Source organism: Vombatus ursinus, unplaced genomic scaffold (genome assembly GCF_900497805.2).
Source record: "Vombatus ursinus unplaced genomic scaffold, bare-nosed wombat genome assembly UNPS02014863.1, whole genome shotgun sequence".
NCBI lineage: Eukaryota > Metazoa > Chordata > Mammalia > Diprotodontia > Vombatidae > Vombatus > Vombatus ursinus.
The window spans coordinates 14527425-14544769 of record NW_020954641.1 but is presented as its reverse complement, the minus strand read 5'-3'; the positions used below and the strand labels follow the sequence as shown (position 1 = coordinate 14544769).

Below are 17345 nucleotides of genomic sequence, written 5' to 3'. Positions count from 1 at the left end.
TAAATGTGTGATACTATGGGAAAATAAAATATAGTTTACTCATTTCAATTTGTATCTCTAATGGACTATAAAGTTGCACAATGGCATGTAATATAGTGCTCCTAAAATGTCTATTAATTGAAAATTAAGTAAATAAGGGCAATTTCACAGAAGGGTCAACATGCTATATATACTTTCCAAGCCCCTTCAGCTCTGGCTATTCAGCCCCTCCACTGCCAGCTCGGTTTCTAGCTGCTGCCCTTCTAGGTCCAGCTGCTGCCTGTTCCTTTCCTTTAACACTTTCTCCTTCCTTAATCTCAGCACCAACTTTATCCTCAGATGCTGGAGACTCCTGGCTCTGTCTTCCCAGATCTAGAGAAGTACAGTGTCCAGAGTGGAGAAGGAATTTAGGTATCCTATTGCTTATATCCCTAGGGAATTGTGCCACCTTGTTAACATACTCCTTGACATCGAGAATGTGTTGACTGTTGTCATTAATATTCTTAACCCTGTCTAGGCAGATATCAATGAACTTTTAACAATTATGCTATCCATAGAGGTCAGAAAGTGCCTCTTTTATGAATCACTTGGCTGAGCAATAATCCTAGAGAAGGTCCATAACTATTTGGATCTGGTAGGTTTTACTCAATGCTATCTACTATTCTGCCCCCAGAAAATCTGATTGGGAGAAAATAATGAGTTGTGGGTAAGAAAAATGAATGAACAACCTGGCATGTATTTAAATTGATAGTACCCCCCCCACCCAGTGATATTGATAGCCACTCAGTTATTTCTTCTCTATATCTCCCCATACATATTCCATAGTGGGTCCCATCCAGTACGCTGGAGAAGAGTGGAAGCAATGAGTACTTTAAATCAGTTGATAGTGTATGGATACCATTGGAATGAATTAGTTCTTTACTAGTTAGCCTTTGCTCTCACTATATGACTTTTCCAATTATACATCTTTTTGATATTATCCTTTATCGCTCATCATCTGTACAATTCCACATTGGTAAAGCCATTTGACATTCACCATGTGTCTTTCTATTGTCCTTTATGAGACATGTAGCCTTAATTCTTTGAATATTATGCTGTTCCATGATTCACAATCATATAGTATCACCAAAAGAATATTGATTTCTAAAAAGATTGACCTTTGTTTCAGAGAGAAGCTTGTGGTCATTACAGTCACTGTGCAATTTCCCAAAGGCAAGGCCATCTGTTTTCTTCTTCATTTTCAATGCTGGACCAGTTCATTATTCAGCTAAGTTCTCTTCAAGATATATGTTTTGATTGATCTACTCTATAGGCTGTCTATGCAATTGCATATTGTACTTCAGATAATAGGCATTCTTCACGTTATTTTTTCCTATGAGAAATGAGATTATGGATCTAAACTAATAGGCTTTGTAATGTTCCAGAGCTTAATAAAATCAATACAATGTCACCTGCATACTAGAATATATCAAGGACTATGTATAAAGAATCCCTCTTTGATTTGGACTCTGTACTAATCATCTTCTTTGACAGTGGCAAACACTTCTGAAAAGCTTGCCTCTGCTTGTTTTATGTCATACTTGACATGAATAACCAGAGTGTCATCAGGCACTTCTACTGATGAAACTTTAAAAGAAACTTTTATGATCTTAACCTCTTCATGGGGGACACCTTGCTAAAAGAGAACCTTAAATATGTTGTTTTGATTAACACAATTTCCTTTTTCATAGTCAATGGATAATAGATATAATGGGATCTTGATCTATACCTTGCAAGTTATTGTCAGAAATCTCATTTGCAGAAGTCTATCTACTCTCTGCTTATACCTTCATCAAGGATTTCTTTGGAACTTGTGTAGATTTTTCTAATAATATTACATAGATGGAACAGCAGCATTTGATATTTCCTTGATTGCCACTTTTTGTAATAATGAAGTCCCTAATTTTTTTCTAAGCAATTGATATTTTCTCTTTTAGGTATCTTTAAAACTGATCCCTCAATGCCATCAAAATTACTTCCCACCCACCTCCAAAATGGACTTCTTTTGGGAGTATTTGGTGTAGTTCAGCTGATTTTCACATCTTTATTTTCTTCAAAGACATTTCTGTTTCCTTATGAAATATATCAGGGATTATGATATTACTGTCTAAGTGTGATAATACTATGATTGATAGAATTCTTTATAGGAATCGACTTTTTTTTCATTTTTTGTCCATTTTTGTTCTCCTTTCTGTTTCATCCTCAAGTATGCTGAGAGCTTAATGCATTTTCTAAATGAGTCTACTATAAAAGTATGTTTCCCTTCACTACTTCTCACTTTCATTTAAAAAAATTCAACTCAAAATCTTCTATGATAGTCTTCAATAAGATTTTAGAAATGTATTTATATTATAGACTGGTATTATCCAAGGCTGCCATATCTCTCTGGTTGGCAAGGAGATCATGTTTTATTGTTGTTGTTTTGTTTTGTTTTATTTCTGCTAAAGCATTTCTTGAGCAGGGGTTACCTTGAGGTCACATGTGGCCTTCTAGGTCCCTGGTTGTGGCGTTTTAATTGAATCCAAACTTCACAGAATAAATAGTCTTATTAATGCTTTTTTTTCTTTTTTTATTTCTTTTTTCTAGTGTCCACAGCTGGTTTAGAAGAGTTAAGTGAGATCAGATCTAAATCTCCCGTTTTATCATATATTATTGCTATATAATCTCAATTGTAGTTTCTACTAGTTTTATATTTATTTTAATTTTTACTCTAACAAGTTGGTGGTTATACTGTGTATAAATAACTAATTAAAGAATGATTGATTCCTACTTCAGTAACTAGTCAATTATAATAAATTTGATTTTTAATAATGCTATTTGTTGTTTACTATGTCTATGTCCTCTCAACTCTTATTGGGGAAACTACGTATGATACAAAAGCATAAGGCACCATTTTCATCAACTTTTTTTTCTCATTATTCTCCCATATGCCTACTTTTTCATTGAAATCACAAAATTTTACTGTCTCGAGACTCTAGAAAAGATTTTTGTAGATAGGCTATACTTATCTTCATGAAATTCTTTCTGAAAATGCTTTTCATGGGGATGGGGAAAGGACAAGCACCAACCTACTCATTTGATCCTCACAATTCTGGAAGGTAAGTGTTATTATTATTCGCCTTTTACAGTTGAGGAAACTGAAGTAGATGTAAGTTTAAGTGACTTTCCCAGTTGGGTAACACAGTGGATAAGTATTAGGGTTCATATTTGAACTCAAGACTTCTTGATTCCAGGCCCAGCATTCTATCCACTGTGCCACCTAGCTATCATATCAGGAGTACTGAATACAGGATTATCAAGCATCCCATGGAATGATGTTTTTCTTGTTGTTGTTGTTGTTGTTGTTGCCTTTGGACACATGATTAAAAAAAAGCAACTCCTTTGATTTTCTATTCATGAAGAACACGTATAACATAATTTTGGGCAAATTCCCTTTGTCTTATTTCATTTAAAGTGAAGATGTAAGACTGGTATGATTAAGTTTCCCTAACAGCACATCTACCTTTTAGTCACTCAACAAATATCTTATCTTTTTAACTATTTATTTAGTATTTTATTTTCCCCCAATTACACACAAAAACACTTTAAACATTCATTTTTAAAATTCTGAGTACCAAGTTGTTTCCCTTCCTCTCTCTCTACCCCCCTCATCAGAAGACAAGCAAATTAATATAGGTTACACATGTGTAGTCATGCAAAACATATTTCCCTACTAGTAGTGTTATAAAAGAAAATATAGACCAAAAAAAGACCCCCCCAAAATAAAGTAAGGGTTGAACCAAGACTGCTGAGCAAAGACAGGAATTCTCCTGAGCTCTCCCCTCAAACCCTCCAAATACCTTTAAAAATTACTCTAAACAAATTCTAAGGCAGCAGAAACCACAAGAAGATGGAGTGAAATAAATTTCCAGCCCAAGACAACTGGAAGGTCAGCAGGAAAGGTCTGTTATACCAGTGTGAGACAGGAACACAGTCCAAATCAGGCTGTGTCTGTACAGACATGGCCCTAGCAAACCCACAAGCCTCAGGGTGACTGAATCAGTGGCAGCAGTGGTAGTTTCCAGATCACTCAGCCCACAGATGTCAAAGAAAATTTAAAAAGTAAGCAGGAAAGGTCTGTAGTACCTGAGTGACAGTGTGGTGCAGTCCAGTGCAGGTTGCACCAGCACAGACCTGGCCACAGCAAATCAGAAGCTAACCTTGGGGAACCACTGAATCAGCAGCAGCAACAGTAGTGGCTGCTTCCAGAGATCTCAGTTCACAGATGGTAAGAGGGTCAAAAATAGGTCAGAAGATTACAGGAGTCTTTTTGCTACCACTGAGGTAAGACTCTTGTTGCTTTGCCTATACTCAGATCTGGGTTGCAGTCCTGGGTGGCAGGTCCAGGGCAAGGAGGAACACTACCATAACAAAGCTTGTGGCCACAGTGGAAGGGGCCTTCCTAACAGGTCCAGGACAGAAAAGAGTGCTTGTGGTCACTCACAGACCAGAGCACAAACCAGGAGAGTAATAAATACCTTTCCTTATGTCAAACCACCTTGGAAGAACTGAAAACTTACAGATCCCTAGAAGTAGCTCTGAAAACAGCTGCACAAAACCCCTGAAACTTAGAACAATGCCCTCTCCACCCAGGAAGTAGAGACCTACTTTAACAAGCAGTTAAAAGTCAAGTAATGAGCTGGGAAAATGATCAAACAAGGGGAAAAAACTTCTTTGACTGTAGAAAGTTACTATGATGACAAGGAAAATCAAAACACACACTCAGAAGAATACACTAAAGTCAAAGCTTCTACATCAAAAGCCTCCAAGAAAAATATGAATTGGTCTCAGGCCATGGAAGAGGTCAAAAAAAGGTTTTGAAAATCAAGTAAGAGAGGAAGAGGAAAAATGGGAAGAGAAATGAGAATGATGCAAGAAAATCATGAAAAACGAGTCAGCAGTTTGGCAAATGAGACACACAAACAAAAATACTGAAGAAACTAACACCTTAAAAACAGAATAGACCAAATGGCAAAAGAGGTTCAAAAAGCCGATGAGGAAAAGAATGCCTTAAAAAAACAGAATTGGCCAAATGGAAAAGGAAATACAAAGGGGCACTGAAGAAAATACTTCCCTAAAAATTACAATGGAGCAAATGAAAGCTAATGACTCTTCAAGAAATCAAGAAATTATAAAGTAGAACCAAAAGAATGAAAAAATGGAAGACAATGTGAAATATCTCATTGGAAAAACAACTGACCTGGAAAATAGATCCAGGAGAGATAATTTAAAAACTATTGGACTATCTGAAAGCCATGATCAAAAAAAGAGCCTAGACATCATTTTTAAGAAATTATCAAGGAAAACTGCCCTGATATTCTAGAACCAGAGGTCAAAATAGAAATCGAAAGAATCCACTGATCACCTCCTGAAAGAGATCGCCAAAGGAAAACTCATAGGATTATTGTAGCCAAATTCTAGAGTTCCCAGGTCAAGCAGAAAATATTGCAAGCAGCCAAAAAGAAACAGTTCAAGTATTGTGGAAACACAATCAGGATAACACAAGATTTAGCAGCTTCTACATTAAGGGTCTTCAGGGCTTGGAATATAATATTCCAGAGGGCAAAGGAGATAGGATTACAACCAAGAATCACCTACCCAGCAAAATTGAGCATAATCCTTCAGGGGGAAAAATGGATATTCAGTGAATTAGAGGACTTTCAAGCATTCTTGATGAAAAGACCAGAGCTGAATAGAAAATTTGACTTTTAGATACAAGACTCAAGAGAAACATGAAGAGATAAGCAGGAAAGAGAAATCATAAGAGACTTGTTAAGGTTGAACTGTTTACATGCAGCATGGAAAGATGATATTTGTAACTTATGAGTCCTTTGTCAGTATTAGAGTAGTTGGAGGGGAAAATTATATGTATATATAGATATAGATAGGTAGATAGATAGATAGATAGATAGATGCATGGATAGATAGATAGATAGAGGGCCCAGGGTGAGTTGAAGATGAAGGGGTGATATCTGGAGAATAAAATTAAGGGGTGAGAGAGGATTATACAGAGAGAAAGAGAAAGGGAGAGGTAGAATGGAATAAATTATCTCATATAAAATGGACAAGAAAAGGCTTTTACAGTGAAGGGGAAGTGGGGAAAGGTGAGAGTGAGTGAGTGAATCTTATTCTCATCAAATTTGGCTTAAGGAGAGAATAACATACTCCATTGGGTATGGAAATCTATCTTACCCTACAGGAAAATAGGGTGGAAGGGGACAAGAGAGCAGGAGGATGATAGAAAGGAGGGCAGATTGGGGGAGGGGGTAATCAGAAGCAAACACTTCTAAGGAAGGACAGGGTTAAAAGAGAGAATACAGCAAATAGGGGGTGGGGTAGGATTAAGGGAAATATACTTAGTTTTTCACAACATGACTACTATGGAAGTGTTTTGCACGACTACACATGTATAACCTATATTGAGTTGCTTGCCTTCTCAATGAGGATGGATGGGGAGGGAGGAAGGGAGAAAATTTGGAACCCAAAGTTTTAAAAACAAAAGTTAAAAAAATTGTTTTCCCATGCAACTGGGAAATAAGATATACAGGAAATGGGGTATAGAAATCTATCCTGCCCTACAGGAAAATTGAAGGGGAAGGGGATAAGAGAAGAGGGACAGAGGTAGAAGGGAGGACAGATTAGGAGAAGGGGTATTCAGAATGCATGCTATCTTGGGGTGGGGGAGCGATGAGATGGGGAGAAAATTTGGAACTCAAAATCTTGTGGAAGTCAATGTTCAAAACTAAAATAAACAAATTAATTTTAAAAAAATGAACAGAGACAGGGTATGCAGTGCAGAGCACTGTAGTGCTGTGGTGTCAAACTCACAGCCCTTTAGCTGCTTCCTGACTATACCATATAAAAACGTAACTAAGAACTGTTTAACAAAATAAATAAAAATAACAATACAACATAGTGTTAATTTGTTTTTCTAAGTCATCACATAGCGCCTAGGGATGCATTTCTATTTGAGTTTGCATAATGGATACTGTAATGGGAGAACATTGGACTTACAACATTTTATTTGGAGACAGAGTTCTTAAAACTATTGACTGTGTCACCATGGGGAAGTCACTTAACTTCTCTGATCCTCAGTTTCTTCATCTACAAAAAATTTAATAAGGTAATAATATTTATAGTATATATTTCACAGAATGGTGGTGAATAGAATACTTTGTAAAAAAAAAACATTGGAGGCCTATGAATGTGAGTTGCTTCTACCATTCAAAAAACTTGCATATATTAAGGCCATACTTTCTTTAAGAAGTGAATAAAATTAATGTAATGTAAGGACAAATGCATCAATAAAACTTACATTTAATGACCTGAAGGTATAAATTGTCGTGAAGGCTGAGCCAAATTTCAAAAAATGAAATTGACTATACCTCAACCGACAGAAAGCAGCTATAAACCTGCCTCTGTAAAATTTACACCAATGTGAAAGAAACTAACCTAACAACCACAGTGGAAAAACAAAGTGGATAAAAAATGCAGATTGTTCAGGCAATGATATGAAGCTAGATGAGCCAACTGTCAAGTGACTCCATTCTTCATTCATGTTCAGAAGGATAAAGAACTAAGCTAAAAATGCAGTAAGCAGAGATGAAGAAATTAAATTTCTGGGGGAAAAAAGCCTAGTATTTTCAGTGGCAGCAAATCATTATTTTAAGTAAAAACTTTTCCATTTAATATCAATATTCTTTCAGCGATACTCTATGGCTGTGATTCATAGAACATAATGATTTCAATGATCAGTAATCTAACAAACAATGAAAATGTATGCTAGGTATAAATAAGCAAAAAGTAGTATAAGACATCTTTGTGGCTATGTAGAGATAAAAGAATTGGTTGATAAGAGAGATTGCCAGAATGAGAAGTAATAAATGGATAGCCTAAGGGCTACATTGGTTGCCACAAGATAATAAAAGAATGAGAAAAGTGCCCTCTTCTGAATTAGGAAGATCTGGTATGGAAGACTTACAGGAAAATATGAGCAAGAACATTATAGGATGAGAATATATGAAGACATTTACTATAAAACACTGGAGTATGGGGGATAGCCACACCACCTAAATCACGGTTACATCAAAATATCCCTTATTTTCCCAAGCAGATAGATGGTAAACCTCTTGAGGGTAGGATTCATATATTTTCTTTACTTGTGTCCAACTCTTAGCACAGTGTCTTACACATAGATACAAATTAATTATCAATGGACAACATCATAACCATTACTTTAGATAAATTTAGACTACTTTAGCACTCAAAAATGAAATATCCCTCCACAACAGAGATAAATACACAGAATTATTACATGCATTACTCATTTTCTACTAGCCTACAACTAGCATAGAGACTAAAAGATATGAGTAACACATACTCTTTACAAAAATAAAACATTCCAAAATACCTTTTTTTTTTCCTTTCCTCCCTACCAAGTAGACTATGAGCACAAGGCCATCAATGCTTGTGATCATCTTAATGAGATCCAAATTAAGGTAAATTAGGATTGCCAGCATTCATAGAGGAAAAAACTATATGGATTCTGTATAGTGTCTATCTTATCTATTTCTCTGACTAAGCAAAATGTATGGGATCACATTTGCATAACCTCACTTCTGAGGGTCCCAAAGAAGTGTGCTGTGCTTGAACTAAAAATTAATGAATTCATAAGACAAATCTTTTTTCTAAACAATGATAGTCTGAAATTCACTGGTCTTAAAGACAGTAAGAGAAAGAGGAGTCATGGAGTAACTCAAAAGAAAGCAGAATGATTCTTGACTGCTTATTAGAAAGCAGGAAGGCATACAATTATATGTCTGGGATTGACACTATCATATTTTACTAGCAAAATTGACTGATATTATAAAAAAACCCATAAAAAATATTTCCTGATCTAAATATAGTTTTCTTAGGTAGAGCTAGAAAAGAAACCCAGTTTTTCCCCTAATTTCCTGAAAGGAACAGTTGGTAGTTCATGTTGAGTAGAGATGCAGAATGTTGGGAGTAGACAAAATATGAAACTACATGAAATGATTACACTTTAGCCATACTTCTGAAGCCCCTTCCAATTCTAAAAGTCTCTGATAATTCTTAAGAAGTGATAGTTGGAGGAATCAGGCATATTGTAGTGGAAATAGCAACAGATTTGGATTCAGAGAAAAAATTAGGTTTGGCTTTTGACTCTATCTCTTCTTAGCCGTTATGGCAAAACCCTCTTTGACTTCAATTTAATCATGTATGAAATAATAAGGAAAGACACTATGGCATGGTGGAGAGAAAGCCAAGCTCAGTTCTACCAGGCAGAGAAAATGTTAATCTACACTGATAGTTTTTTTACTAGGATTTCCTTATACTAATGAAATCACAAATTTACTACTCACCCCTTACCATTCCTGGACAAAATAAGAATAATCATAGAATGCATTCACAATTTCAGAGAGTAGTTGATTGGGTCGACAACAATAATTCACATTTCTACAGTGCTTTAAGTTTGTCAAAGAACTTTCTTCTCTAACAGCCCTTTGTGAAAGGTTAAAAAAACTCTGAATTAAGATATGTAAATTACTTTTTAAGCCATAAAGAAGTATAAAGTTTCAGTAATTATAATTATGTTAGGACCTCTGTAGGTTAGAAAACAGTAGTAATGAGGCTAAGTTAATTAGAACATCAGTCCCTGAACAGACCAGCTAACTCCTTTTATTCTATGGCCATAGATAGCATCTCTATCTTTGTCATAATGTGTTCTGTTATCCACAAAGTGAAAGGGCCAGTGTACGTTCATCCCTACTACTTGATGCAAACTGCTGCAACTCAGAACACATGCCCTACTGACACTATTTTACTTATACCATCAATATAGGTATTCTTTTTTTTTAATATAAATGATAACTAAAAATTATGCATGAAGGACTTAAGACAACCCTTCAATTCAACCTAAACCTAGAAAGAGAGCATGGGAAAAGTCAAATATTCAAGTAAATTCAATAAATTTTGATCAAACATTTCCTAAGTACAAGGTACTATGTTACAGATACAAAGACCAAATAAAAGAAATTAAAAAAAAAATCTTTCCTTAAAGAAATTTAAATTATGATTTGTGGGTATTAGGGGGAAAAGGAGATTCCAAAAGTACAAATACAAGCAAGAAAAGATCATTTAAAGGAGAGAATATTCATGCCTGGGAGGTGGGTTTCAGGAAAGACTTGGTGAATGAGGTTTCTCTGAACCTTGAATGATGCTAGAGATGATCAAAGTTTAGAAGTGTTTCCCAGGCATAAGAGGCTGCCTACTTGAAGACATGGAGAGAGGAGATGGAATGCCAAGTTCAAGGAATAGCTAGTCGGGATGGAGTGCAGAAAGCTTTAAGGGTAATTATTTAAATTTTTGAAGAGGGAGGTTAGAGCAATATTATGGGAAAGCATTATATTAAGACAGATTTGCAAACTACATAATGGGGAAGCATGTTTGCAGAGTGGGGAAGACTAAGAAGCTGAGGACACGATAATTTCCATACCTGTTTTTCAAGACCTTGAATACAGTAGAGTCTGCACATTCAATTGAGAGCCAAGTCTATAAGATCTTTAGTTTCCATAAAGTGTTTCAAAATCTGAAAGTAAATGCAATAATATCTGGTATTTTAGCTTCTACAAGGCATCAGAAATTGTTACAGAACTGACATAATCATTTTTTTTGGTATCTTTGGTATATTGCAATAGATAAGCAAATTTTCTGATTGTATAATACACTAAGTACAATTTAGGAGAAAACTATATAATTTTGCATTACCAGGAATATGTCTAATATGCTTTGGTATCATAATTGATGATAGAAATTGATAGAAATATAGGCACTTAGAAGTAGCAGAGATTCTTGAAATAGATTGAGATTCTGAATGGCATGAGGAACCCTTGTATTCCTTTCTTTCTTTTTCTTTCTTTTTTTTTGCCATGGTTGAGCTGTCTTATTTCTTCTTATTTATTATGTGCATTTTTCATCTCATGTCATTTTGGTCTGCAATGTCTCAAACCAGTAACCTTTCAGTCCCACTGCTATGTTTAAAGTGATGACCCTAAGTGATTACCTGTGGGTATATAACAGCACAGAGACACACACATCTGTCCTGTTTCTTGTCTGGTCCCCCAACATTTAAGGAACTGTTCTGTTAGCTCCATTTAAAATAACTCAGACAATGGTGATAGGTATTTGTGATACTTCTGAGATCCTGGATGAGAATGTTAACTGTATATCCTCTTACTGTTTTAACTCTATGTCTTCCAAACTTATTACCTCTGCATATTAATAGAAAAACAAAAAAGAGGGAGGTAGATAAAGAAACCAAGGAACCTTGGAGGATGACTTGATTGTCTCCCAACATCTGTGAAATCAAAAATATTGCAGGGAAGAAAATGATGATCTTTCCAGACATTGACACACAAGCAGTGATAGCAGCAAGAGCAACAGGGGAGGAATTTGGGGAAGGAATTACAAATGGAAAAATCTATTAATAAAAGGAGCATGCTTAAAGTTATTCCATTTTTATAGCTGAGGTCAGAAGAAGCTGCTTTGTTCAGTAAAGCTTTAATGCTTTATGAACACACAGAAAAGCTAATCCCAGGCTAGTTAAAAATGCCAAGTTCATGAAATAGCAAAAAGAAATGTTATACAGCTTATGCATTTGTGAAATAAAATACAAGAAAGATATTATAAAATATGTTGCTGTATATGCTAACAGGTTTTTGGAAGAAGTTTCATTCTGTTTATAGTCAAAATGCAGATATTGGCTGACATATAGTGGGAATATGTAAACAGAGAAGAGTGAGTGAAGGTGTGGAAGATTAAGCAGTGCATTGTATAATTTATGAACCCCTGGAAAATGATAGAGTATAACGCAAAATAACTGAGTTTCATTATCTGTGGAATACATGGCAAATGGAATATACTTGAGTTGCAACCAAGCTATAGAAATAATATTTTTAAACTGCAATTAGATTTTCCACCAAATATTTTGTGAGGTTAAAATCAAACATAATTAATTTGTGTACACCCTACAGCAAATAGTTCAGGATTTCTGAAAATGAAACCAGGATAGAAGAAAGTCATCTGAAAAAAAAAAAAAGAAATCTTTGTTCTTTTGTCTCTTCTTTGCCATCATCTTAAATGAAGTTCCACTTGAGTAATTTCATTTTTCTCTTAACTAAGTCAGGGCTTTTAACATGTGTAACTAATAAGACCTCAACTTTATCATACAAAGTTCTTGGGCTACCTGAGGATATTTATAATACCATCCAGGCAAAAACATCAACTGCCATTCTCCTCTTGTATTTAAATACTGGAGAAAAGTATATCATTTTATAATGGGCATATATGTGGTACCATGATTCGAATACTTTCTGTTACTTTGTTGGTATTTATTCTCTTTGATCTAATTTACTAATAATTGGTCAAATGAGTATAGAAGTTATTTCCCAAAATAAAGAAGGTAGACCAATCCTTTTTTCCTTCTATATTTATTATATAATTGTTTTCTTGATTTGAGGGCTCACATTCAATCATTGATTTGTTTCAGATGCTTTTGTGAATATGACATCTGCTTGTTACTTTAAAACAATTTGATGAGTCTTTCTTGGTGTGATAATGGGAATGTCCATTACTTAAAAATGAGCAATGGAGGTAAAAAAATGATCAGGGCAAGGAATGGGATTTAGCCCTACTTGTGTGAGTACACTTTCCTACTGGTAACATTACATCCAAATTATTTGACCACTATAGGTTTGAAAGTTATTCCAAGAGGATCAAAGAAATGAGTAGGTGATTGATCGGGTCAACTTAATTCTAATATTGATTAAGGACCTTCTAATATAATAGACATTATGCTATGTACTTGGCATGCAAAGAATGCCCTATTGGAAAACAATGTATACACAAAAAAGTAAAGAATAAAAAGAGACAAAATACACAGAAGTAATTTTGTGGAACTACATTACAAGTAGTGCTAACATTACTGCACTCAATTTACAGATAAGGAAATTGAGGTTCGCAAAGGTTAAATGATATATCTATAGCAACAGCACTTTTAATTATCTGAGGTCAGTTTCAAATCTGTCTTTTTAACATTACACTCAGGTTTATACTTTTTACTGGAACCCATATTTCATTGCTCTGTCTTTTGTGTATTTGTAAGCAAATGATGAAAGGGATCCCAGAAGCCTTCTAGTCCAACCCCCTCATGTTATAGACAAAGAAATTCCCCATGGAAGTCAAGTGACTTAAGGTCACACAGCTAAAGGATAAAACTAATCTTTAAAGCACTCTGTGCTCCTCTGCCATTAGCCTCAATATGTGTGGTATGGATATACATACTGATATATGGATTTGTGTTTGGGGCAGGAGTGTTTCAGACCAAGCTCTAACTGGCTCATGACAGCTGATTATTAAATTTTTAGCATGCACATTTATGTTAGGAAAACATGGGAAAACTTGGACTTAGGAAGGAAGATGCTGTTCATCTTCAGAGAAACAGATAACAAATAGAAATAAGCATAGTATGGTCTTACATATATGTATATGAGTGTATATGTGTGTTTATACATATCCATCTATGTGTTTGTGAATACACACTTAATTGTAGCCTTCTTTAGGGTCGGAGTGAGCGGGGTGGGAGAGAAAAAAATAATGTAAAAATGCATAGCAGAGAACAAAAGAAATCTACAAGGAAGCAAAGAAAAGCTGGGCAGCTTTGAAAACAATGTATAGTATTTATTATATAAGTTTTCTTGAAATGGTAATTTATTGTTTTATATTGAATTCTCTCTTATGTTCTACTGTGTACATGTCATTTTTTCCTTTTCTCATTTTGTATTTGTTAAAAATTAATAAAATTTATCAAAGAAAAAAAAGAAATCAACCAATGCTACAATTTTGGGCCTGATACATTTTGTTGTTGATTGTCTAGACTTAAAAAGTGACGTTGAAAAATATTCATGGTGTAGATTAAACTTTAGAAGAGCATTGTGGAATATTCCTGCTCAAAACTAAATCTCCTCCTGCAATTGAGTTCCTGAAAGGAAGCAGCTAACATGACTATCAAAGGACCATGGCCTCTGAAGAGAATACTGAGGGTCTCCAGAATATGCTCTCCTGCGGCATCTGTCATGTCTGTCTCACAGACCCAGAAGCCATGGATTGTGGACAAAGTGTTTGCCAGTCTTGTCTCAGTGCAGGCCTGCACAACATATGACTCACAAGTGCCCAAGGATTTCAGGGGGCCCATGAAGAATATAGGATTGCACCATGCACGCTCCTGTTTGTCACATGACCCACAACAACCAACCATCATTAGTCTGTCTCTTGTCTAACCTATCTGTGGCCCAAAGAAATTTGGCCTATTTTAATTTTGGCCCCTACCTACTATAAAGTTGTGCGGGTCTGTCTCCTTGGCTCCAGTGAAATTTCAATGCCTATCTCCTGCCCTAAATGCAGAGAAATCTCCCAGTCAAGAGCTTTTAAAATCACTTTAAGGAAAATGGGAAAACCTGCTTTAAGTAAAAGGAAACCTACTGTTGCAGGCAAACATCAGCAGAGGCCTGAGGGAGCCAGCAAATGAGACAGACACAAAGTTGTAAAGATGATGAGACTCTACTCTGTGTATTCTGTTCACAAACCCAGAAATGTGAGGATCACACAATCCAACTCATAGGAGAGGCTGCTGAGGTCTATGGGGAAAATCTCCAGGAGAATCTGAAACTGGTACATGGAAATATAAAAGATGTTCAGAAATTAATGCTTGAGAAGAACAAGGTACCTCATATGTGGACTGTTGTGTAGACAGAACAAGAGGAAATATCAAGAGAAATAATTGAGGAAGAATTTCAAGAAATAAATGAATTCCTAAGTGATGAAGAGAAAGTCCATAGTCTCGTGGATCTGGATGAGGAGAAGAATGAAAACCTTGAGCAGCTGAAGGAACATGAGGCCCAGCAAGAAATCCAAAATAGGGAGAAAAAGAGGAGGAGCAACCTCCAACTGTCCCAACACAGGAATGACCTAAGGGAAATGGTCACAGCATTGGAAGATAAGTCTTAGATGTCATCTATAAACCTTCTGCAGGATGCAGGAGACAGCCTGAGCAAGGGTGGCTCACTGTTGCTTCAAAAACCAGAATCTTTCACATCAAACCTAAGCAATTCTTATTGCATTTATTTAAGCAAATTCCTAAGGAAATTTCAAGAATCTCAACTGTTGCAGTATCACTATGATACTATGAATTACCTGATGATGGAAAGAAGACTTCACATCTGCAGATATTTCCTCAGGTCAGATGTACGCTCTTTATACCTTTCAAGTTTCTACTACATGAATGGGAGAGACTTGTCTATTAGACAACTAGGCATGGATGGCATTTCTGAGGAAGAACAAGAATATTCCACTTTTGCCTGTTACTTATTGCCAATTGGAAGGGAGAACTCACCTAGTCCTTCCCTGCTTATCCCTCAATAGAGTGGCATTAGGTATAGAGGTATGGACAAACCAAGTAGAGATATTTCAGGATGATCCGGGAACAATATCACAATTTTTGATCTTATAGGCACAAAAGGGAGCCTAGTTGGGGAGAATTGGAAGCTGAATGCTTCTCTACCAGGGAAAACATCAATTTTGTTTTTGGTAATTAAAAAAAAGGTAAACACAGTGGGATCTTGCATTGTCTACCCCTTAAGTCAGCTAAGTCTGTAACGAATGTGATCTGCTACAGAAAATAATCTGTAAAAACTTGTCATTTCCTCCTTCATATTTCCTTCTAGGATATCATTGATGGGAAATGGGTGTTGGACTTAGAGTGGAGGAAAGACTTGTTGGAATCGTACCCCTCAAGTAACTTCTAACTGTGGCCATGGACAGACACAGTTTGTGCCATGAGTTGATTCTTACAGAGTATCTCACAATATACATTGATAACTATTTTGTTTTATTTTTAATAAATAAAATAAAAGTACATTATGCATTTATTTTGCAGAGCTAGTTATTAAATATTTACCAATATACTGCTGTTCTGAGGCCTTTATGTAAATCTCCTTCTATTGCTAACTAAATTGTAAAGGGACATAGATAATACAATAATGATAAAGAGCTTTGGTGTTTCTCTCTCAGACCTGGACAAATCTAACATAAAGAACAATGTGAAACCAAACAAACAATCAGAGAATTTAGAGTACAAAAATTTGTGGCTTCTTTTGAATGGAAACATTAAAGAACACACCCACCTTAGGAACACATGGAACCTTTACAAAAAATTGACATTGTATAAAAACACAGAGAAATTGCAAATAATTGTTTAAAAGTAGAAATGTCAAATATATCCTTTACAGATCATAACTTACACACACACAGAAACAGTAGTCAGTACAGGGAGCAGAAACAAAAGACAGATTTAATTGGAAATAGTAATGAATTCCTAAATAAAGAATGGATCCAAGAATAAACTAAAGAAACAATAAATAACTATATGAAAACAATGATGACAAGAAAATGTACCAAAATTTCTGAGATGTAGATAACAGCATTCTTCTGAGGGAAAATTGTATCTTTCAGACGTAGATTTAAAAATAAGGAGATGTTTATTGAAATTAATGCATAATTAAACTAGAAAAGCAATCAATAAATAAAGGAAAAATAAGTGCCAAAGTTGACATTTTAAAAATTAGAGGAGAAATAAAATGGAAAGCAGAGAGATTGTAGAACTAAAACATAAAACTAAGATCAGGTTCTATTTAAATTTTAACAAATTGATTAAAAAAAACTATAGCTAACCTGATTAAAAAGAAAAGAACAAAATAAAAAAATGAACAATGTGAATCAAAACAAATCTAGAAAAAATAAAAGAACTTATGAGACCCTACTATGAATAGTTTTATGTCAACAAAACTGTGAATTTGAAAAAAATAGAGCATTATCTGCATAATGCATAAAAATACCAAAATTAATAATGTCTAAAACACATCTTAAATAATATAATCTCACAAAAGGAAATTGAACTAGGTCTGAGGAACTACAAAAAGGAGGCAATGAAGAACCCTGATTCAGATGGATTTACAGGATAATTCTATCTTACTACTGAAGAATTACTAATGCCAACATAAATTGATTTTGAAATATTGGAAGCACATTATTGATCTAAATCATGGAAAAATAAAGGTAAGAAAGAGAATTGTAGAGGAATATTATTGATAAATACTGTTTTAAATGTTTTATTAAAATTCTGAGGAAAAAAAGACCACAACAATGTTTACCCT

At 35.0% G+C, this 17345-nt stretch overlaps 1 pseudogene; it reads left to right on the top strand.

Moving 5' to 3' along the window:
* The first annotated feature begins 14152 nt into the window (after positions 1–14152).
* On the top strand, positions 14153–15566 carry LOC114027698 (annotated as a pseudogene).
* Positions 15567–17345: the final 1779 nt, after the last annotated feature.